Here is a 23,756-nt window from a genome sequence, read left to right on the forward strand (position 1 = left end):
ACATGAGTTTAATTATCTGATTTCCAGAACTTTTATTTTTTCCAATTATACGTAAAGATAGTTTTAAATTCACTTCTGTAAGATTTGGAGTTCTAATTTTTCTCCCACCCTCCCTTCTCTCTCCCCTTCAGAAGACAGCAAGCAATCTAATAGAGGTTATATATTAGAGCCATGTTAAACATATTTCTACATCTGTCATGTTGTAAGAGAAGAATCAAAACAAAAGAAAAAACATAAGAAAGAAAAAACAACAAAACAACAACAAAACTGAAAATAGTATGCTTGAATCTGCATTGAGACACCATAGCTCTTTTTCTGTACATGGAGAGGATTTTCCATCATGAGTCCTTTGACCTTTTCTTGGATCATTGTGTTTTTTTTTTTTTCTGAGAAGAGCGAAGTCTATCATAGTTGACCATCATACAAATTTGTTGATACTGTGTACAATGTTCTTTTGGTTCTGCTCATTTCACTAAACATCAATTCATGTAAGTCTTTCCAAGTTTTTCTGAAGTTTACCTACTTATCGTTTCTTTTGGCATGATGGAATGGATGGTCCTTGGTGTCTTAGATCCTTGACTAAGCTCTGAGCTCATTACCTATGGTGTGAGGCCTTACAGAGCTCTTTTGAGGGCTGCTCATCCATCTCTGATGTCCACCTGTCACACAATTCCCATTTGTGGCTCCAAGAAGTAGTATAATGCTCAGCAACCACATCCAGTAAATCCATTTTAGCAGATGGTGCTAAACCATGTTGAGGTGTAGAGTTCTATCTAGGATCTCAATGTTCATCTCTGGCTGCTTGAATTAATTACTTATGATCATTGCAAAGGAAATTATTAAAAAATATAAATGAAAAATATTTATTGTGTGTTTGTTGTTAACATCTTAATCTCATATGTAAAACTGGAGACTATTTCATTAAAAGCGACTTGATGGCACAGTGGATAGAGCACTGGCCCTGGATTCAGGAGGACCTGAGTTCAAATCCAGCCTCAGACACTTAACACTTACTAGCTATGTGACCCTGGGCAAGTCACTTAACCCCAATTTCCTCACCAAAAAAAAAAAAGTGACTTGAGGATATTTCAGCACAATCCAATCAAATTCAATTACAGCTATTATTAGTAGAGAAATTAGCAAACTAGAGTGTATCCAGAGGGCGGAGTCCAAGACAGTGAGTGAATATTTTCAGATGACACCAAGTTGTTGTTTTGAGAGTTACAGCCAGCAAAGTGATTATAGAGTCAGGATACAAAAAGGTCTTTATGTGCTACAGAATAGAAATCAACCTAATAAGAATGCCAAAATCTTGCAATGAATGCAAAAACAAACAAGCAAAAAAACCATCCTTTCCAAATATAGTATAGGGGTGGTGTTTTGGATAGACAGTGTTCTTTTTAAAATGGGAATATTAATTGACTCCAAAGTCAATATATATCAATAGTATGATGTAGCCACCAGAGAAAAAAACTTATTGAGAAGTGTAATGTTGAGAAATCAAATAATCATACATTTATATGCTTATCAATGATATCTGATGCACTGTGTTCATTTCTGAGTGGTACACTTCAGTACATAAACAAGGTAAAGAGTATCCAGGAAAGGCAATCAAAATGGTAACAAACTTTGAGTACCTGGTAAAAAAGAAAAGGAGAATATTTAGTCTGGGAAAAGAATCAAGTAGAATATGATAGTTAATCTTGAATCTTTGAAGGATTAATATTGGTGAGAGATGCTAATACTTTTGTTTGGCCCTAGAGATTGCTATAAGGAACAATGCAAAAATAAAATGTTTTCTTGGAGTAAGCAAGAAAATTCCAAATATTTTGAGTTATTCAAATGTAGGATTGATAGCATATAGAAATAGAAACTTTTTTCATTGGAAGTCTTCAAGCAGAGGCTGAATGATCACTTGCCTGACTTAATATAGTAGAAATTTCTGTCATAGATTGGTCGGACTGTCTGATCAGTCAAGAACTTTGCTACCCTAAAATTCTGTGAATTTTTACTTGAAACCATTCTTACCAAGAATAGTTTCAAGAAACAGAAAGAATTTAACCTGAAGAAGAGGAAACTTTTGAGAGAACATGATAGCTTTCTTTAAATGTTTTAAGTTCTATTAGGAAGCAAATAAATTAGGATTATTCTCCTTGTTATAAAAGTGAGAAGCCTAGAAAATTCAGAAGTTAGAGATAAATAAAATTTATTTTAAAATACAGTGATGTAAAAATTAAAAGTAACAATTTTGATTAGAGCAATGGTGTTGCAGATGTGCTTCTACTGACATTTGACTATCTCAAAATTTCTGACCCTCACTGGATGAAACCTAATTAATCTTTTAATTAAACTGAATTAATTGGTTTCTTCAATTTTATATGTAAGCTATATAAAGAGAACTGGAGTTCATTCCTTAGGCATGCAGTTATCCCATCTCTGACTCCTATTAATATATTAGATTCCAAGAGATTTGGCTCTATCTTTCTCTTTCAGTTCTAGAGACTTCCCCTTAATCATTTGAGGTAATTATCTGATGTCACTGGTTCTTACCATTTTGCTTCCCCACTCCCCCCAAGATTATCATTTGAGAATCAAATTAGTCAGCCAGACAGCCCTAATTATATTTTAGAAAGGTCATAAAAGTGGTATAATAAGAAAAGTTGGTTCAAAGAATGCCTCCAAATGTCAATGACACACTTTATCACAAGTAAATAAACAACTCAAGAGTAAGTAAATGCAAGCATAAAATACAATTGTGGCAAAGGCATTTCATGAAGCTCTAGGTTCCTTAAAGAGTGATTTTTTTTCCATTTTATCAAATGTTCATTGTTGTCCATATTATTAAACTGTGTACAGTTTGTCCTTTTCTCCAAATTCAAACACTGCTGTTAACTATTCCAGGAATATAGATAGCACAGTGATGGGAGGATGGGGAATCCAACATCTTCTGGAACCTTCAAAACTCAAAGTGCTCTCATTGTGTGAGCGAAGTAGGTAGGGGAGGAGACTTCAAATCAACACCTTCTCACTAATATATTGATGGATTTTAAAATTCTGAAAAAGACACATGGAGGTCCCCACCTGTGACAGTTTTATTAACTATTTCAGTCTATATCAAATAACGTTTATTTCCATTATTTAATTTTATATTTTTCATTCTATTTATATTATCACCATCATTATTCTTTTGGCCTTGCTTATTTTACTTTGCATCAGTTCAGAGATATCTTCTCATATTTCCCTGTATTCTTTCTGTTTATTTGTTTCTGTTTTCATTGTTCATGAACTATGAAAGCCCTTTATTAGATCATATTATTTTATTATTTCAACTTTTCCTTTGCTTTATCACCCACAACCCTGTTGATCCTCATGATCTCCAATCTTTTTCTCCTTTTTATTCTCTCTTATTTTTTAACCATCTTCATTCTGGCTTGCAAACTCATCTCTTTAAAACCAAATAAAATAAGGTCAAAATGGGTTCATGATTTAGACATAAGAGGTGATACAATAGGTAAATTAGGAGAAAAAGGAATAGTCTACCTTTCAGACCTTTGGAAAGGAGAGCAGTTTATGACCAAACAAGAGATAGAGAATATTATGAAATGCAAAATGGATGACTTTGATTACATTAAAAAGGTTTTGTACAAATAGAAGCAATACATCCAAAATTAGAAGGGATGCAGATAGCTGGGAAATAATCTTTATGTCCAGTACCTCTGATAAAGGCCTCATTTCTAAAAAATATAGGGAACTAAATCAAATTTATATGAATCCAAGTCATTCCCCAATTGAGAAATGGTCAAAGGATATGAACAGGCAGTTTTCTGATGAAGAAATCAAAGCTATCTATTCCTATATGAAAAAATGTTCTAAATCACTATTGATTAGAGAGATGCAAATTAAAACAACACTAAGGTACCACCTGACACCTATCAGATTGGCTAATATTACAAAAAAGGAAAATAATAAATGTTGGAGAAGCTGTGGGAAAATTTGGACACTAATCCATTGTTGGTGGAGCTGTGAACTGATCCAACCATTCTGGAGAGCAATTTGTAATTATGCCCCAAAGGGTTATAAAGCTGTGCATACCCTTTGACCCAGCAATACCACTCTTGGGTCTTTTTCCCAAAGAGATCATAAAAAAAGGAAAAGGACACACATGTACAAAATTATTTATAGCTGCTCTTTTTGTGGTGGCAAGGAATTGGAAATTGAGGGGATGTCCATCAATTGTGGAATGGCTAAACAAGTTGTGGTATATGAATGTAATGGAATTCTATTGTGCTGTAAGAAACGATGAGCAGGTGGAATTCAGAGAAACCTGGAAGGACTTGCATGAACTGATGATGAGTGAGATGAGCAGAACCAGAAGAACATTATACACAGTATCATCAACATTATGTGTAGATCAACTGTGATAGATTAGATTCTTCTCACCAATCCAATGGAAGAAGAATGTTCCAAAGGACTCATGATGGAAAAGGCTCTCCAAATCCAGGGTGGGGAAAAGGGAACTGTGGAAAATGGATGTTGATTGGACCATACTATTTCTTTTGTTTTTGACACCATCTGAAGGCTGTGGTAAAATATGAAAGTTTTTAAACAGTCCGCCTGCTGCGCATGTCAGACTGCCTGCCGGGTACAGTCCGCCTGCTGCGCATGTCAGACTGCCTGCCAGGTACAGTGCGCCTGCTGCGCATGTCAGACTGCCTGCCGGGTTTTTTTTTGACTTCCGGGGTGGAGAAAAGGGGAGAGGCCTTTTTTGCCTGCTTGGCGGGACTCCGGACAGCGCGGCACGGACTCTCTCTCTCCAAAGGTGGCCTTGTCGGTTGGTGGCCTTGTCGGTTTGGTGAGTTGTTATAAGGAATATAGACTAAGCTTAGACTTAAGACGATTTGTATTGTGTTTCTACTTTCCTATCCTTCTAACCAACATCACCTTGTGACTATCATAACTATAAATAAAAAGGTCTATCTAGAAAACCAAAACCTGCTTCCATTTACTAGTTTGGGAGATAAATTAAGGGAAAGGTTAAGTAGGGGAGATTTATGATCTAATATCCAATTTTAAATCTCACAGTTTTGGCGACCCCGAAGGGACCTTAAGGACCCTCCCACCCTCCCTAGTTTGGCCATAAGCCGGCCAATTCGGTGGATTTTCCAAATTACCGCCCCCCCCCCCACGGACTTTCCCTTTGTCTAATCTCCCTTAAAGACTTTAAGCCTCTAAGAGTCTTGCTTTAAACAGAAAAGCCAGCCCAGTTTAAAGGGCAAGATGCTCGAATATTCTACTATCCCTTTGATTTTTCTCATCGGAATGTATTGGGACAGCATAACATCCCGACTTAGAGGAATAGTTTACTCAATGGTCCTTCATAACATTATTGGTTTTTTCCTCATTCAGGCAGCAAAAAGTTTTTTGTATAATAGTATACGTGAGAATCTTTGGGAAAATACGTTTAATATAAGTAGAAATTTTATGCCTGCAATTGAAATACCTTTTAATACCACATCCATAGTTCATACGACTAAGGATTTTATTTTTTTTTGGTTTTTTTTTGTTTTTGTTATTATCATTGTTTTTGTTATTATCATTGTTATGATATGGGGGAAATTCTCACATATGGAGAGAGACCTCGAAATGAAATTCTCACATATGGAGAGAGACCTCAAAATGGCTGTTTCTACTAGAGATGATCCAAGTTCAGAATCAGATCAGCAGAAACTACTCCCTCTGCAGGAAGCTATAGAACATAGTAAGAAGGGAGTGCCAATTCAAGTCAGAAAATATAGCCCCTTTAGACCAAGTGACTTGAGCGCATGGAAATCAATCATCCCTAGTTTTGAGAAAAATCCTAACACTGTAATTTCACAGTTAAGGACTATATTTAATGCATATCAACCCAGTTGGGCTGATGTTACTTGCCTTTTGGAAACTTTACTGTCCCCAACTGAGATTACAGATGTTATCTCAGCAGGAAATGCCCTTGTTGCGAAAGGTAAGGCCGATGTGGAATGGCCTCTAAAGGATCCAGAGTGGAATTATAATGATGATAGGGATTTCCAAAGATTAAAAGATGCTAGAGAAACACTTCTGAAGGGAATGGAATCTTGCTCTAGAAAACCAGAAAACTGGCAGAAATTTTTAAGCCTACCTCAGGAGGCTAATGAAAGACCAAACAGATTTTATGATAGACTTTGTGAGGCCGCTAGACAGTACACCAGATTGGATCCAGTAGATTTAAGAGATTCCTGTATCATTCTCAACACATTTGTTTATAATTCACTGCCAGAAATACGCAGATACTTTCTGAAACAATGTCCAGACTGGAGAAATCTCTCAGTAGATAGAATTAAGGAACTTGCAAATTATGTCTTTGACTCACGTGAGGAAGATCCAGATCACCCTAAACAGAGCATTCTGGCACCAGCGATTACTAGTCAGCCATGTGGATACCGGAGCAAGGACACTAAGGTGTGTTGTTACTGTCGTAAGGAGGGGCATGAATTGAGAGAATGTAGGACTTGGAGAAGAAATTCTAATTCTAATTACAGGCGAAATCAAAATAGAAATAGATCTTTTTGGAGGAATACAGAAAGGCAGTACCAGAATAATGGTAACCAAGACCCCCCTCAGAAGAGGACACAGGAATGATGGTGTCTTGGGGAGGAATGGAACATAGATAATGAAAGCCATATATTCCCAGATCCGGATTTTTTGAATGCACTTGTGCCAGTCCATTCACCTCCCCAGAGTAATGAACCACATGTCACCTTAAAAGTGGGGGAGACTTATTATGATTGTCTGCTAGACACAGGAGCCTCTAAATCAGTATTAGTAAGCAAACCAGATGCTGGGTGTAGACCTGTAGGATATTTGAATGTAGTGGGAGTCTCAGGAAAGAGCCAGAGAGTGGCAAAATTGAATCCTCGCATGGTATCTATGGGGCCCTTAACAGTAGAACATTCATTTTTACTCATGCCTGATGCCCCTGTAAATTTATTAGGTCGTGATCTCCTTTGCAAGCTTAGAGCAACCATATCTTGTGCTCCAGATGGGGCTGTCTCCTTACAATTGCCAGAGGATACTGTTCATTTATTACCAATTTTACTTACAGAAGCTCAAGGAACAGCAGGGGAGGTATCCAAAATCCCCTCTGACATTCCTGAGTCTTTATGGGCCTCATCCCCTAATGAGGTGGGGCTCCTTAAGTCTGCCATGCCTGTTACCTTTAAAGTTAAGGGGGGACCACCCCCCTCCATTCCACAGTATCCATTGTCTAGGGAAGCAATAGAAGGGATCACCCCTATAATTGAGGCTTTGAAAAGCCAGGGTATTATTATTCCATGTCATCACTCTCCATGCAATACTCCCATTTTGCCAGTTAAAAAACCCAAGCCTGGGCCAGATGGTAAACCTGTTTATCGCTTTGTGCAAGATCTTAGAGCGATTAATAATTATGTTATTCCTAGACATTCTATAGTCGCAAATCCGGCTATGATAATTTCCTCAATTCCCTATGAATCTACATGTTTCACAGTGGTAGACCTTTGCTCTGCCTTTTTCTCCATACCAGTACATGAGGACTTCCAATATTTATTTGCTTTTACCTGGAAAAATAGACAGTGGACCTGGACTAGACTCCCACAGGGATTTGTAGACAGTCCCACATTATTTTCCCAAATTTTACAGCAGGATCTGGCCTCTATTACCTTTAAAGCCTCCACACTAGTACAATATGTTGATGACTTACTTTTGGCCTCTCCTAATGCTGAAATTTGTCAGGAAGATAGCCGTCACTTACTGCTGGAGCTGCACAAGAGAGGACACAAGGTTTCTAAGACAAAGGTACAATGGTGTTTGCCCCAGGTAGAATATTTAGGATTTATTTTGGCTGCTGGAACTCGCTCTGTCTCTTCTAAGCGAGTCCAGGCCATTCAACAACTCTCTGCCCCCACTACTAAGAGGCAGTTGAGAGCCATTCTGGGAGCAGCTGGGTACTGTAGACAATGGATACCCTCTTTTGGTGAAATTACTAAACCCCTCATAGCTCTTACAAAAAGTTCTGTTCCAGACATTTTACAGTTGGATCCCCAGCATCTCTCAGCCATAAAAGAATTAAAACGGGCCTTGTTATCAGCACCTGCCCTAGGACTGCCAGATTATAGTAAGCCTTTCACTCTCTTTGTGCATGAACAAAGGGGGGTGGCTTCTGGAGTCCTGACTCAGTCACTGGGGCCTAACCAGCGTCCTATAGCCTACTATTCAATTCAGCTGGACCCTGTAGCGGCTGGAGTGCCACCTTGCCTTAGAGCAGTGGCGGCCACTGCGCTTTTGGTAGAAAAAGCCTCTGATTTGGTCCTAGGTAACCCTCTAACTGTGCAATGCCCTCACGAAGTGGAGGCTCTCTTACTACGTCACAGGACACAAGCCTTTTCAGATCAAAGGCTGGCTAAGTATGAAATAACCCTGTTAGGTAATGAGAATATCACTTTAAAACGCTGCACAGTTCTTAATCCAGCAACACTACTCCCTAATTTACCATTCTCGGGGGAACCGTTGCATGACTGTGCTTCTTTAGTTGATATGGCTGAAAAACCCCGTGATGATCTTTTTGATACACCTTTAGAAAATCCTGATCTTGTCCTCTATACAGATGGTTCCTCATTTATGAGAGAGGGAACCCGTTTTACTGGAGCTGCTGTAGTTTCTGATTATGACACCCTCTGGGCAGCTTCTCTGCCTTGCCATTTTAGTGCACAGGCTGCTGAACTTGTGGCTCTTACACAGGCCTGTAATATAGCTAAAGATAAGAGTGCCACCATTTTTACTGACTCGAAATATGGCTTTGGCATATGCCACTTTATTGGTATGATTTGGCGTCAACGAGGCTTTCTAACATCCTCGGGCAAGGCTATTGCCAATGGGGACCTTATCAAGGACCTCTTAGATGCCCTAAAACTGCCTTCTTCCCTAGCCGTTGTACATTGCCCTGCCCACACAGGGAATAGTGACCCTGTTTCAAAGGGAAATGCACGAGCCGATTCTGCAGCCAAGCTTGCTGCATTAGAAGCTCCTGAACATGTATTTAACCTTTCACCTTCTGAGGATATTCCTTCCAACCTAACCTATGACGATTCTGAAGTAGAAAAGTGGAAAAAGAAATTTAAGGCGAAACAGATCAATGGCATCTGGGTGTCTCCGGAAGGTAAGCCATTTCTTCCCCGGAAATTCTACCACCAGGTATGCCTCTCTGTTCACAGAAAAGGCCATTTTGGTACACAAGGCATTGTAGACTCTATTAAGAGAACCTGGATAGCACCAGGTGTGACTAATACAGCATCTCGAATCTGCTCGGGCTGCTCCACATGTCAGTCTTATAATCAGTATGCTTTTAAGGCCAAAGCTTATGGAGGGCGTCCTCTAGCATATACACCTTTTGAGCACTTACAAATTGATTATATTACTATGCCAAAAGCAGGACATTATAAATTTTGCCTTGTTATAGTTGATCAGCTCACTCGGTGGGTGGAGGCCTTTCCCAGCCCCCGAGCCACAGCTGCCTTTGTTGCCAAAATTCTTCTTAAAGAGATAGTACCTCGTTTTGGCCCACCAGCCCGCATCGATTCTGACAAAGGCACACATTTCACTGATTCGATTTTATCCCAAATCTACTCTTTCTTGGGAGTGACTCCAAAATTCCACACGCCCTACCATCCACAAAGTTCAGGCCAAGTCGAACGTATGAATAAAGAGCTTAAGAGTATGATTGGCAAATTATGTACTGAAACCCATTTGAAATGGCCTGATGTTCTACCATTGGCATTATTCTATCTACGAAGTAGACCAAGAGGAGAACTTCATATATCTCCTTATGAAATGCTTTTTGGTCACCCTCCTATCCAAGCTAAAACTTTTTCCCCAGTTTATACATCACTGGTGGGAGGTGATACTTCTGTTGCTTCCTATATACAGGAATTACAGACCAGGCTACGTGAACTCCATGAGGCAGGAGCTGTGGTCCAGGCAGGACCATTAGACTTTTCATTGCATAACTTCAACCCAGGAGATAAAATATATGTAAAGAATTTTCAGAGAACCAGTGGAACTCAACCTGCCTGGGAAGGACCTTTTCAGGTATTATTGACAACTCCTACCGCCATTAAAATTGGTGAAAAAGACTCATGGATTCATTGCTCTCATATAAAGCCTGCACCATTCATAGGTGAAGAGATTTCAGATAGACCTGAGGTAGACGCTAAAGAGGTAAAAACCCTAACGATAGCAACTGTTAAAGAGCAAAGAAAGTTCAGAGGAAACAGGAAGTTCCCATTTAAGAATCCCACTGATCAGTTAAATGCTTTGGGACTCAGTCTTCGTAAAGTATCAGGAGACGGAAATTGCCTTTTTAGGGCTTTAGCAGACCAGCTAGAAGGTCACTGTAGAAATCATCTCAGACACAGACAAGAAGCTGCTTCTTATATGATTAACCATAGACAAGAGTTTGAGTCTTTTATAGTAAATGACTCCCCTTTTGAAGAATATGTTGATGAATTAAAGAAATTTGGAAAGTGGGGAGGAAATGATACAATTGTAGCATTTGCTAAGCAGCATCAGCTGAATGTTGTGGTTCATCAATTAAATCAGCCTTTATTGAAAATCAGTGGCACAGACAAAACTGATGCTACAGAACTCCACATTTTCTACCATAAAGAACATTATGACAGCATTAGAAAGATCAATGACAATTCAGAAACCCCTGCCACTTTGGCATGCAGAGAATTGGGGAACCAGTTAAAGCAATGTGGCATACCCCAAACTCTAGCAGCTTAAATACCTTATAATTTAACAAGCATTTCCTTCTACAGGCAAAAGCACTGAAGTACATGGCCTAGTTTTCTGGCCTACCTCAACTATTTTTTTTTTTATTAATTTTTGGGTTTTTTTGTTTTTGTTTTGACTTTTGAAAGGCACTGAAAAGACCTGGAATTGACTGCACCTTTAAGTTCTTTAAGAGCACAAAAGGGTGCTTAGCGAATCTTTTGCTTTTTATTTTTTATTTTTGGTTTTGCTTTGGTTTTTTTTTTACTTTTGTTTCTTTTGCTTTTCTTTAAAACTAAATTTTGTAAACTAAGTGATTATTCAAAGACATTTTAAGTATATGCTGTGGGTGAGGCTATCGGGCCTCAGAAGCTACCAGAATTCTTTTTTTTTATTTACTCTTTCTTTTTGAGAGAACCATGAGTTCTAATGAGTTTTGTTTTATTTATTTATTTTTCTCCTTTCTCTTGTATGTTGTTCTGTTTAACTAAAAAGTACCAGAAATTGCTTGATACCTCACTGAAAACATTGAATATTGAATCTTGCTAATTGAAGTCTTATTTCTTTTTGATGAATTAATCACCACTTTAAGTATCTGCTACTGTTATACTAGAGAATTCATGTATAAGATGATGTGGTCTAATTGCTAAAAGAAGATTATGTAATAATGTCTAAAAGAAGATTATGTAACAATGTCTAATATAATCAGCTATTTACATTCGTTTATTATTTATATGTCATTATACTCTGGGTATGGTTTGGAATTATTGTATATATCACTAATATATTCTCAGTTATGCAGCATAGCACACATTTTTACCATCATATTGTCTTTGGTGAAATTAATGAGATTTCAGAAATATGGAAACTTATCATTTCAGAGACTAACTTGCTGTGAACTCTGACGCAGGCCCTGGAGAGAATATATGTGCAACAAAAGGAGAGACAGGTATACGTAAGTCCATGGTTTGCTTATGATGGTGACTATGTAGAGCACAATTACTAGGCACAGTCCAGTATTCATCCTCTCTCCCTCCTAATTTAACCTAATTTAACTGAACTTATTTATCTTTTTATCTCACTCAGTTGAATTCACCTGTGGCCTAGCACAATCACTGGCTGTCTCAGAACCATGAGATATGGTATGATAACCTTTCCATAACATTTTCAGGTGTCATGAACACATACTAAATTTGGCTTTGATCCAGACACATGGTGGTAAAAAGTGTTACACATTGCATAACTACCTCAACCCTCTATTACAAGTCTAACCATATAAAGGAGGGAATGTAATGGAATTTATTAATTTGATCATTGACAATGCTATGCTAAGGTTTTAAAAATACAGCAATTCAAACAGTTAAAGAAGATAATCCAGCTTTCCAGACCAGAGTCCAGAATCCAGTTTTCCAGACCAGAATCCAGTTTCCTCCTGATGACATCTTACCACTTCAAGAAGACAAGAGAACTCAGAGACTTTATATGAACTGTTTTGCTTTATTAGCTTTTACTATCTCCTTTCTGTTATATACTATCTGTAACATGTACTCTCTGCAGAGGCTCTCCCTTTGCAAGACTAATGTCAAAGCGTCGGTTCATGAGAAAAAAAAAAAAATCGCCCCTCTGGACAAAACTTTCCTCTCTTCCTTTTCTGTATTGTTGTTCGCATATTATTAGTCAGCAAAAGTTATTATATTCTTTTTACTGTTCCATCAAGGAAACATTCCGTTTCTTGAGGAAGCAAAGGGGGGAAATGTGGTAAAATATGAAAGTTTTTAACAGTCGGTTAGGATAACTGAAAGACGCCAGTTTTTCAAGGACCACCCTTTTGGGGAGGAGATGAACAGTCCGCCTGCTGCGCATGTCAGACTGCCTGCCGGGTACAGTCCGCCTGCTGCGCATGTCAGACTGCCTGCCAGGTACAGTGCGCCTGCTGCGCATGTCAGACTGCCTGCCGGGTTTTTTTTTGACTTCCGGGGTGGAGAAAAGGGGAGAGGCCTTTTTTGCCTGCTTGGCGGGACTCCGGACAGCGCGGCACGGACTCTCTCTCTCCAAAGGTGGCCTTGTCGGTTGGTGGCCTTGTCGGTTTGGTGAGTTGTTATAAGGAATATAGACTAAGCTTAGACTTAAGACGATTTGTATTGTGTTTCTACTTTCCTATCCTTCTAACCAACATCACCTTGTGACTATCATAACTATAAATAAAAAGGTCTATCTAGAAAACCAAAACCTGCTTCCATTTACTAGTTTGGGAGATAAATTAAGGGAAAGGTTAAGTAGGGGAGATTTATGATCTAATATCCAATTTTAAATCTCACAAGGCCACCCACTCTGGGCTCCATGCCTTCTGGCCCATTGCCCCTGCACCCACAGCATTTCCACCTGGTTGGTGGTGACTCTGGACTCCCGGCCCCTGTCCCAGAATGGGGCCACCTCCCCATCCCCCTCTCCTACCCATGGAGGGGCAGACCTTTATAGTTTTTCTCCCTTTTTAAAAAAGTTAATAGAAAAAGTGTACAGTTGACTGGTTTTCCTTTCTGTTGGTAGTGAGATGCTATTCAGCACCACCCCCCCATCCATAGCCCTTGGGGTCAAGGAGATAGATCTCTGTACTGCCCTTCAGCTCTCTTAGCCTGTATCAGAGGCCTAGACCCCAGGCCCAGCCAGTCCTTCCTGGTGGTGATTTCAGGCTCCAGGGAGAATGGTCCTCCTTATATATATCCTTTTCCTAAAAAACAAACAAACAAAAACCAAATGGGGGAAGCTAGGTGGCACAGTGGATAAAGTACCAGCCCTGGATTCAGGAGTACAGGAGTTCAAATCCAGCCTCAGACACCTGACACTTACTAGCTGTGTGACCCTGGGCAAGTCATTTAACCCCCATTGCCCCACAAAACAACAACAACAACAACCCAAAACATTATTTTCCTTTAAGTTTTGAGCTCTAAATTATCCATCTCCCTTCCTCCAGTTTCTCACCTATATTTGAGAAGACAAGCAGTGTGATACCTATCACACATAGAAAGTCATGAAAAACAATTTCATTTTGCAAAAAAGCAAGAAAAATGTTTTAATCTGCATTCAGAGTTAATCAATTCTCATATTAGATAAATTTTAATACTTACAGATGTTACAAATTATGGCATTTAATTATTTAATTCACACTTGCAAACTATTGATTATTAGATGATTTGTGTGGACCTTGTTTGGTATTGTTACTTCTGTAGCCAATTTTTTTGCTTCCTATAACTGTTGCTATAGTTGGCATGTTGTATTTTAGATTGCCCCTCTGCCTCATTCCCTGATTTTCGTTGCAGTTCTTTGCATGTCCACTATGATTTTTTTTGTTATGTTGTGTCTTTCTTTTCTATGTGTCCAATCCTCAAAAAGAAATTGGCTCAAGTCTATACTGTGACCAGGAATAGGAGCAAATGGGAATCATGAAAGCAAATTTTTATAAATTTTCTCAGCAGTCATTATAGAATTGGTGCTCACATGCTGATTTCACTCCAAATTTTGTGGTGGCTTATAATACTATTAGGAATGAGTGGCTGGTCCCTGTTTTACCATACTGTGATCTATAGTAACCAGTTCTGTTCCCTACTTCCATGACAATAGGCCTGGGTCAGAATCTAGGTTCAGAAACCCTGTGACTGGGGCTTACATTGGCTTACTATGCCATTGTTCAGAAATCTGATTTTAGTCCAGGCTGTAGGATTTTGAACAAGTTCCCCTTCCTTCTCCAGTTTCTTGTCAGGTTACCAAGCCCTTTGCTCTATCTCTACTACTTCACTGGATCATTTGGTTCAAAATTTCTACCAGTTTTAAAAGTTTTCTGGGTAATTTTTTTTCAGATAGTGGATGGATTAATATTTCCATTTCTTTTTCAGATTGCTTTTTCTTTGATATTTTATGGTCTTTTTGAGATATTTGTTAGGATTTCTGTGGAAAAGTTTGCCTTTTTATGACATTGATTTTTCTCATTTTAATTAGAAATCTTTCTAGGATACACACACATATTGTAAAATCCTTGAAACTTTACTAAAGGCAATTATACAAAATAAATTGATGTTTTTTCTGTTGGATAAACATTCACTACCCCCACACTAGAATAATTTTTCATCAAAGTCTTAAGAAGGATTATCTGTTTATAAATAAATGACTTAATGATTTATTTTACTCCAACATAAGGCTGTGAATATATGATGGTTTGAAAAGTTCAAATTATAATCCATCTAATAATTCTCTGTAGTACGTAACTCTCATAATAGGTACTATTTTTTAGAAAATAGAGTAACTAGTGATGAAAATAGATTATAATACTTAGCAGACAAAATAAAGCAAACAAAGAAATGGAAATAGATAAATACAGAAAGCAATTTGTTTTGATGTAGCATATTCGAGTTCAATTGATTGTTTCCCTCTAAACATAACTTTATATAAAATTTTTGAACAAATATATGGTACATCTTTCACATTGCATGAAAATATTTTGAGAATTATATTTGGGATCATAAGACTTAACTTTGAATCCCTGTTCTATTTCTTGCTTGATGTGGAACCTTGGGGATGTCCCTTAACATCCCTAATTCTAACTTCAGTGGTAGCAAAAGTACAGACATTCCTTCCAACTAACAATCCCAGAAATTCAATCAGTTCTCAAATTCTTATTACTCTAGGCCTTTATTTCATCAGCTATAAAATTAGTACAACCAATTACGTTATCTCTGAAGTACCCTTTATTTCTCAATTATATGTTCTTATTCTCTTGGAGGTCCAAGCAATTTACAAGAACCTCCACACATTTTCTAGGAATCCACAAATACTCTAGGTATAATGCATTGGTGCTTAGAATATGGACCTTGTATTTCTGTCAACCCATTGTGGTTGCTCCAGACAAAAGCAAGGCCTCCAGGGGAGCTGACTAGTCAAACATCTCATAGGCCACATAACAAGGTCAAAAGTATAGTCGTATTCCTTTTAAATGTTCTGAAATGAATTCAGTTGCAATGTGTTTGCAACCTCTAGTGGGTGACAGAATGTTAGTCCTCTATAAAATCAATTACTAAGCAAATAAAGATTTGTAACAGATTTTATCTGAAAAGAAATTCAGAGTGGATGAGATAAGGATGTTAATAGCTGAGAAAGCTGCATTTTCTCAAAACATTCTAATAGGGTAGAGTCTTGTCATAATACTTGAGATGAGGTTACAAAGATAACACCCATAGTAGAGGCCTTCTTTGTTTTAGTGAGAAAGAGGCACTCTGTGTAACTAGGTATATACAATGTAAGTTTTGACCTGTAATAAAATTAAACCTATTTTATAACAAGGTCCTTTAGAGTATAATTTTACTTTACTTAGCTTAAGTCTTTGACAGTAATGATAACTAAATGTTAATTGCATAAAATTCTCTGCTTAGCCACAAAAGAGGGAAAGACATTATCTGATTGCATATTCCAATGAGTATACCTCATCATATGCAGACCCCTATGAAAATTCTAGGCTAAGAGTTCAATTAGATTCTCTGGACCAAGATTTGGCCATTAGGAAGTCATTGGTGACCTTGGCTAGAGTACCATCAGGAAAATGGTGTTAGTTTAGATTACCTCATGATTGATAAAAACACGAATCCAGAAGATGTGGAGCTAAGATGGCAGAATACAGCGAGCAACACAGCAAATCTCTCTCGACATTCCCCTACAAACACTTTAAAATACCTCTTTAATTAATTTTTTTCTTTTTTATCTTAATAGTATTTTCTTTTTTCCAGTTACATGTAAAGATAGTTTTCAACATTTGTTTTTATAAGATTTTGAGCTCAAATTTTTTCCCTCTTCCATCCCCAAGAAGGTAAACAATCTAATATAGGTTATAGATATACAATAACATTAAACATTGTCACTTTAGTAATACTGCAAAGAAGAATCACAACAAAAGGGGAAAACCTCAAGAAAGAAAGAAGAAAACAAAAATGGTATGGTTGAATCCAGATTCCACAGGTTATTGTTGTTGTTGATGTTTTTTCTGAATGTGGGGAGCATTTTCCTCTAATGAATCTTTTGGAATTGTCTTGGATTGTTGTTCTTTATACTGTGTACAATGTTCTCTTGGTTCTGCTCACTTCATTCAGCATCAGTCCATTTAAGTCTTTCCAGGTTTGCTGACATCAGCCTCCTGATCATTTCTTATACCACAATCCATTACATTCATATATGACAACTTATTCAGCCATTCCCTGATTGATGGCATCACCTGGATTTCCAATTCTATGCCACCACGAAGAGAGCTATTATAAAAATTTTTGTATATGTGGGTCCTTTTCCCTTTTTTATGATCTCTTTGGAATACAGACCTAGTAATATTATTGTTGGACCAAAGGTATGCATAGCCTGACAGTACCTTGGGGATATTTATAAATTGCTCTCCAGAAAGATTGGATCAGGTCACAACTCCACCAACAATGCATTAGTGTTCTAATTTTTCCACATCTTCTCCAAAAATTATTCCTTTTTGTAATATTAATCACTCTGTAAGGTGTGAGCTGGTACTTCAGAGTTGTCTTAATTTGCATTTCTCTAAGCAATAGTAGTTTAGAACATTGTTTTCACATGGCAATAAATAGCTTGGATTTCTTTATCTGAAAACTGCTTGTTCATATTCTTTGACTATTTCTGAATTGGGAAATGACTTGCATTCTTATAATTTTGATTTTCAAATGAAATTTTTGAACAGCAGAGACAACAAAATTTCAGAGAGAGACATTTTTTCCAACCTAAGAAAACTTAGGAGGTTAGGAGAAGAGGTTTGTGATGCAGAGGTGGGAAACTGTTTGAAACACAGAAGGATCAGCTGTAATGGGGTGGGCCTTGGAGGCATCTATGAACATGTCAGTGGCAACAGCAAAGGTTTCTGTAGCTTTTAGCCAAGAGGTATCAAAGAGATTAGAAAACTGGTTAGAAAAAGGTGATGGGGACCTTTGGCTGCTATTCAGTGCAGTATCAACTATTGCCCCAAATTAATTCTGGGTCATAATTTTAGGGTGGAGAGGAGCACCAGTGATAGGTCAGAAGAGAGAAAAGGCCTTGGTCTCAGTTTGAAGGCAGAAAGAAACACTAGTACCTCTGACTACAGGAGAGCAGGGGACCTGGTAACAGTTTTATGGCCAAAAGTAGTGGTACAATTTGCTGCTACAGGGAAGTAGGACCTTTTCTGTGTAAATAATAGAGCTCAGACCAAGGAGTGGCAATACTCCAAATCATACCAAGTTGGAATAACTGAAAATTTTCAGACAACCAGAACTTGTTATGAAAATAAGAACATGAAAAAGCCTAAAGCTTGGGAAATGCCTTTCTTTCCAACTCCAGGTGAGAAGAGCCAAACTAACATAAAGTTCAAAGTCAATAAAAAGATAGAAAAAAAAGCAAAGAGCAACAGCTGCAGCAGAAAAAAAAATTAAAAAAAAAAAAAAAGAAAAATGACGACCATCCACCCATCCAAATCTACTACTGTTGCAAGGGAAAACTCAAATATAAAATCCCAAGAAGACAACAGTATGAAAACATTTACAATCAAAGCCTCAAAGAAAAATTATAACTGGAATCAAGTCAAACAAGAATTCCTAAAAGAAGAAAAGAAAGATATGAGTGGTAGAGGAAAAATTGGGTGAAAATGAGAGTAATGTAAGAAAATTATGAAAAGATAATTAACACCTTAGAAAAAGAAACACAAAAATACTTAAACCAAAAATTTAAAAATTTAAAAATAGAATTGGCCTAATGGTGAAAGAGGTACAAAAATTCATGGAAGAAAATAATTACTTAAAAAAGTAGAATAGACCAAAGGGAAACGGGGTTCCAAATACTCACCAAATAAATGGACACTTTAAAAGGCATAATTGGGGACAGCTAGGTGGTGTAGCAGATAAATAACTGGCCCTGGACTCAGGAGGATGTAAGTTCAAATCTGGCCTCAAACACTTGACACTTACTAGCTGTGTGACACTTGGCAAGTCACTTAACACTCATTGCCCAGAAAAAAAAGCATAATTCGCTCAATTAAAATGGTACAAAATATCACAGAAAATAATCCCTTAAAATTAAAATTGATTAAATGATAAATAATGAACCCAATAGATGTCATGAAAAATAAAACAGTATCAAAAGAGTTAACAAGAGAGAAGATAGAAGAAAATGTGAAGTATTTCACTGCAAAAACAACTGGAATATAAATTGATGAGAGATAAATTTAAGATTTATTAAACTACCTAACACGTATGATCACAAAAAGAGCCTGGACATACTTCAAGAAATTATAAAGAAAATTGACCTGATATTTTAAATCTAGTGGTTAAAGTAAAAAGTTGAAGCATCTATTGTTCATGTTCTGAAAGAGATTAAAAAAGGAAAACTCCTAGGAATATTATACATCATTTCCAATACTCCCAGATCAAGAAGAAAATATTGCATTTGTCCAGAAAGAAAGAAGTCAAATGTGGTGGAGTCATAGTCAGGATCACATAAGATTTAAGAGCTTCCCTGTTAAAGAAGCAGAGAGTTTTGGAAGGAAAAGAGATGCATTAGGAAAAGGGGGAATGGAAATATAAAATGGAAAAAAAATCTCATATAAATGAGGTTACAAGGAAGAGCTTTTACTGTGGAGGGGAACACTGGATTATGGTGGGCAATGTTTGAATATTTGTTGAAGGAAACATTTTTCTCCTATTGTTGTGTATTTTTGCAGAAAAGAAACATTCATGACTATGGATAGGGAGGATATAATGTTCTTCCTAACTTAGGTAGCTTATAAGCATAGATGAAATAATAATAATACTTCTTTTTATCATAAGAATTTACATCAAATATATACCACACATGAACATTTCTATATGATTTCGGGTCAGATTATGTATTGATGTGAAAAGGGCTAAAATTCTAGCTATACTATCTAAAATCTAAGGAGTGGTCACCAATAAATTATAAGCTTTAGCAAGAATATTTAAGTGTTTAAGTATTTATTAAAGAGCATGAGGATCAGAGAGAAAGGTAAAAATCTATTTCTAAGAGACCCCATCATCCAACCCACCATGGTGAGGTCAGGAGCAAAAAGGACACAATGCTTCCTCCTTTCTCCCAGATACCTCCTGTGAAACTGGGCATATCCCCTATCCACACGCACACACAGCTCCAAGCCAATTGGCTGGTACTAAAGTCCAGAATTATTTTTATTTTAATTTTGGTTCATTTATTAATTCCAATGGAATACATAAACATTTTAGTCTAAATTGCTTCTTTTAGCATCATGTAAGACATACTTTAGCTTATATTATGAATTCACTTTATCTCAGTGTAATAAGTTAAGCTTAGTATACTTAATACATAGCCTTTGGATAGTTTAGAGGAGCTACAGTAATAACTTTTGAATCAGTTATTTTATGCACTAAATCCTCAGTTGCTGACACTTAATTATAAAAAAAAGTTTAAAAAATATTATTTGTTTAATTAAATTTAGATGGATTTAAAGTTTTGCCAGCAGGCTCTGGCAAGTGTTCATCCATTGACGTATAAATTTCCAATTATAATTTAAGGGTCTGAAATATATTGGTAAGTGCTCCCCAAAGGCTATTGAGATACATCTTAAAATGAATTTAGTTTATGAAGTCTATAAGCTACATATCAATGTGGTGAAAAATTTCACTATTGTGGTTAATGTTTAGTTATAACATCATAGAAAATACCATATCAGTATGTACAAAGACAGTTCTTTGAGTATCCCTCAAGCAATGAATTATTAAGTTGTCTAAGAAAATATAGGACCCTTTCATATATATAAATATATATGTGTGTATATGTATATATATACACATACATACATATGTATGTATATGTATATACACACATACATGCATATGTATGTATATGTATACAAATACTTATATATGTATATCATTATGTTTATATATAGGAGAGGGTACTATATTTTCATATATATATATATATATATATATATATATATAAGGTTTCCTTCTTAAATATGTGGTATGTCCATTATTGTCTCCATTCCCACCCATTCATGCATCTGCTCACACTTCTAGGAGAAATCAAATTACTACAAATCTACATTTAGCTATAGCCCATTCTAAACACTGCCAATGGTGTGTGTGTGTGTGTGTGTGTGTGTGTGTGTGTGTGTAACTTCAGAGGAAAACAAATTTCAATGAATGTTTTAATGTTTTGGGAATAAAATGGAATTGTTTTTATTTATCCATATTAGCAAAAAAAAGGCAACTCAGTTTTGTTGTTTTTTTAATTTCATTGGTTGACTGTCTTTGGAGGAGTTCAGGCCTATGATTTCTTCACTGAGGAAAATTCATAGTGTGGACATTTCTTCCTTCAGAAGTGAATGATGGGGCCGGCTAGGTGGCTCAGTGGATAAAGCATCAGCCCTGGTTTAGATCTGGCCTCAGACACTTGACTCTTACTAGCTGTGTGACCCTGGGCAAGTCACTTAACCCCCATTGCCCTGCAAAAAAAAAATAAATAAATATTTTTTTTTTAAAAAGTGAATGACTATTACAGTGCTATAATGTATCCACTGTAAGAAAGCATGTTGTGAAATCAGGAAAACCATGAAAAATGTTTGTTTTATTCCATAAAATTAAAAAAAAAAGAAATCAAGAAAACCTGGATTCCATCCTGGCTTTGATTTAAACTAGTTAGGTAACCATGAATGAGCCACATTTAAAAAACAAAACAAATAAACAAACAATAACAAAACCCAAATCTCCAAATCTGTATATCACAACTGTTTGTTAGCTAACTGAGTTTCAGCTCCTAATAGATCTATTGAGGCTTTTGAATTCAGGAGTAATGTACTGAATAGGTGTATGGGTAGGAAACTAAACTACTTGAGCCCTTGAAAAGAGATTTGCCCATTGGTCTATATAATAAGTAGAATGTGAATATAGCTGAGAAGAATGGTCTTATAAAAAGAACACTAAGCTTGTTCTCAGAAGAGCTGGGTTTAAATCATAGCCTTTCCAAGTTACTTGCTTGACCCTTGGCAAGCCATTTAACCTCTGTGGAACTCATTTTTCTTATCTATAAAATTATGAACTCAGCATCTCTGGAAAAATCTTAATGAGCTAGAAAAAATGATAGAAATTCACTAAACTTTTTAAAATTCATTTTATTTATTTTTTTCTTTGGTGGTGGTGATGGGGGGGGCTTGTCTGATCTCACCTAAACCAGTTTCAAAATTGAAGACTATCACTTTATTTTTTTTAAGTGAGGCTATGAAGGTTAATTGACTCCTAGTCACACAGCTAGTAAGTGTCAAGTGTCTGAAACTTGATTTGAACTCATGTCTCCTGAATCCAGGGTTGGTGCTTTATCCGTTGTCCCACCTAGCGGCCCTGAAGACTATCACTATAAATCTCTGTATGTTATCACTTCAAGGAATTACTTCACTTACAGCATCTTTTTTTTCTAATTAGTCATGTATACTATCTAGTCTTTGATAACCCTGATGCTATTTTTGGGGGGGCTTCGGTATTCAAGTACTTGTGATTTCATTAACATTAACTTGGTTACTCCTTTCATGCATACAGCTCAGAAATCTCTTTGCTTTCATAAATAGTCAATGTGAATGATTAGAAGAAAAAAATACACAGCAGTGTGTAAGGACGGCCTCTTCTGGGGGCAGATGGGAAGGGCTGTTGCTTCTCTCATTTTTTATTTCAAACAAACTGTTATGGTCAAGGACTTGGGAGAAGAGCAAGCCAGGTTGACCTCTTATCTCTCCTCTAGGATAGATAGTTTTTTTCTTGGTTTTCTGACCCATATGTTCTCCTTTTTCACTAATAAATGCTTAATGCCCAAAACTGGTGCTAAGGCTTCTAATTTAAAACCCAGGGGGGTGGTGCGAACATGGTGGAGGAAAGACATTAAACACACAGAGCTCTTGATACAACTACCCCAAAAACAGCAATAAAAGAACCCCTGGAGCAGAAAAACCCACAAAAATATGGGCTGAGATTATTTTCCAGCTATAGATAGATTAAAGGGGGCCATTCTGTGCTGCAAGTAAAGTCCAACCCCGCAATCTAGCTGACAGAGACCTCAGGAATGCCATACCAGAAGGACTCAACCCCTGAGCCTCTGAATCAGCCACAGCACCAGAGTCTTCTGGAACAAAGCTTGTTGTCAGGGTGAGAGGGTTGAACAGCTGGCCGGCGGAAAAGTGCAGGTGTATCAGTGGGACCTGGGGAGGAATTTGGCTGTCCCACCCCAGCAGGGAACCAGGAAGAAATCCTGAGTGGTGGGAGGCCCAGGTTGGGGAGGGGTGCAGGCTTGTTGAAGCTAAAAATCACCATAGTGCTCTGCTGGCTGGTTAACTAGCAAATTGTCTTGAGGTTATCTTTGTACCAGAGAACAGGACAGGCAAGAGAAAAACCTGCCCTCCCTCAAACCTGTGGTAAAAAGTTTTTAACCGTGGGTTAGTGAATACGGAAAGACGCCAGTTTTTAAAGGACCACCCTTTCAGGGAGGAGACCGATGGCGTGCGTGGGCCATGCCAGCCCGGCTGCTAAGCACTCCACTTCTGGGTTGTGAGATTAAAAGGCAAGGAGAGAACAGAAGTGGGTTCTCTTTTCTGCTCTCCTTGTTCACTGACTGCGCAGCACAGACAGATGCTGACTGGAGTTCGACTCGGCCCGGCTCGCAGTAACAGCACATGCTTGACTCGGCTCTCCCCCCCAAAGGTGGCCTTGGGTTTTTGGTGAGTTTTATACGGAATATAGACTAAGCTTAGACTTAAGACTATTTGTTTTGTATTTCTACTTTCCTATCCCTCTAATCAACATCACCTTGTAATTTCCAAACAATAAAAGCTCAAACTAGAGACCAGAGGCTTCTTCCATTTACTAGTCTGGGAG

The sequence above is a fragment of the Dromiciops gliroides genome, chromosome 3 (assembly GCF_019393635.1).
Source record: "Dromiciops gliroides isolate mDroGli1 chromosome 3, mDroGli1.pri, whole genome shotgun sequence".
In the NCBI taxonomy this organism is placed as follows: Eukaryota; Metazoa; Chordata; class Mammalia; order Microbiotheria; family Microbiotheriidae; genus Dromiciops; species Dromiciops gliroides.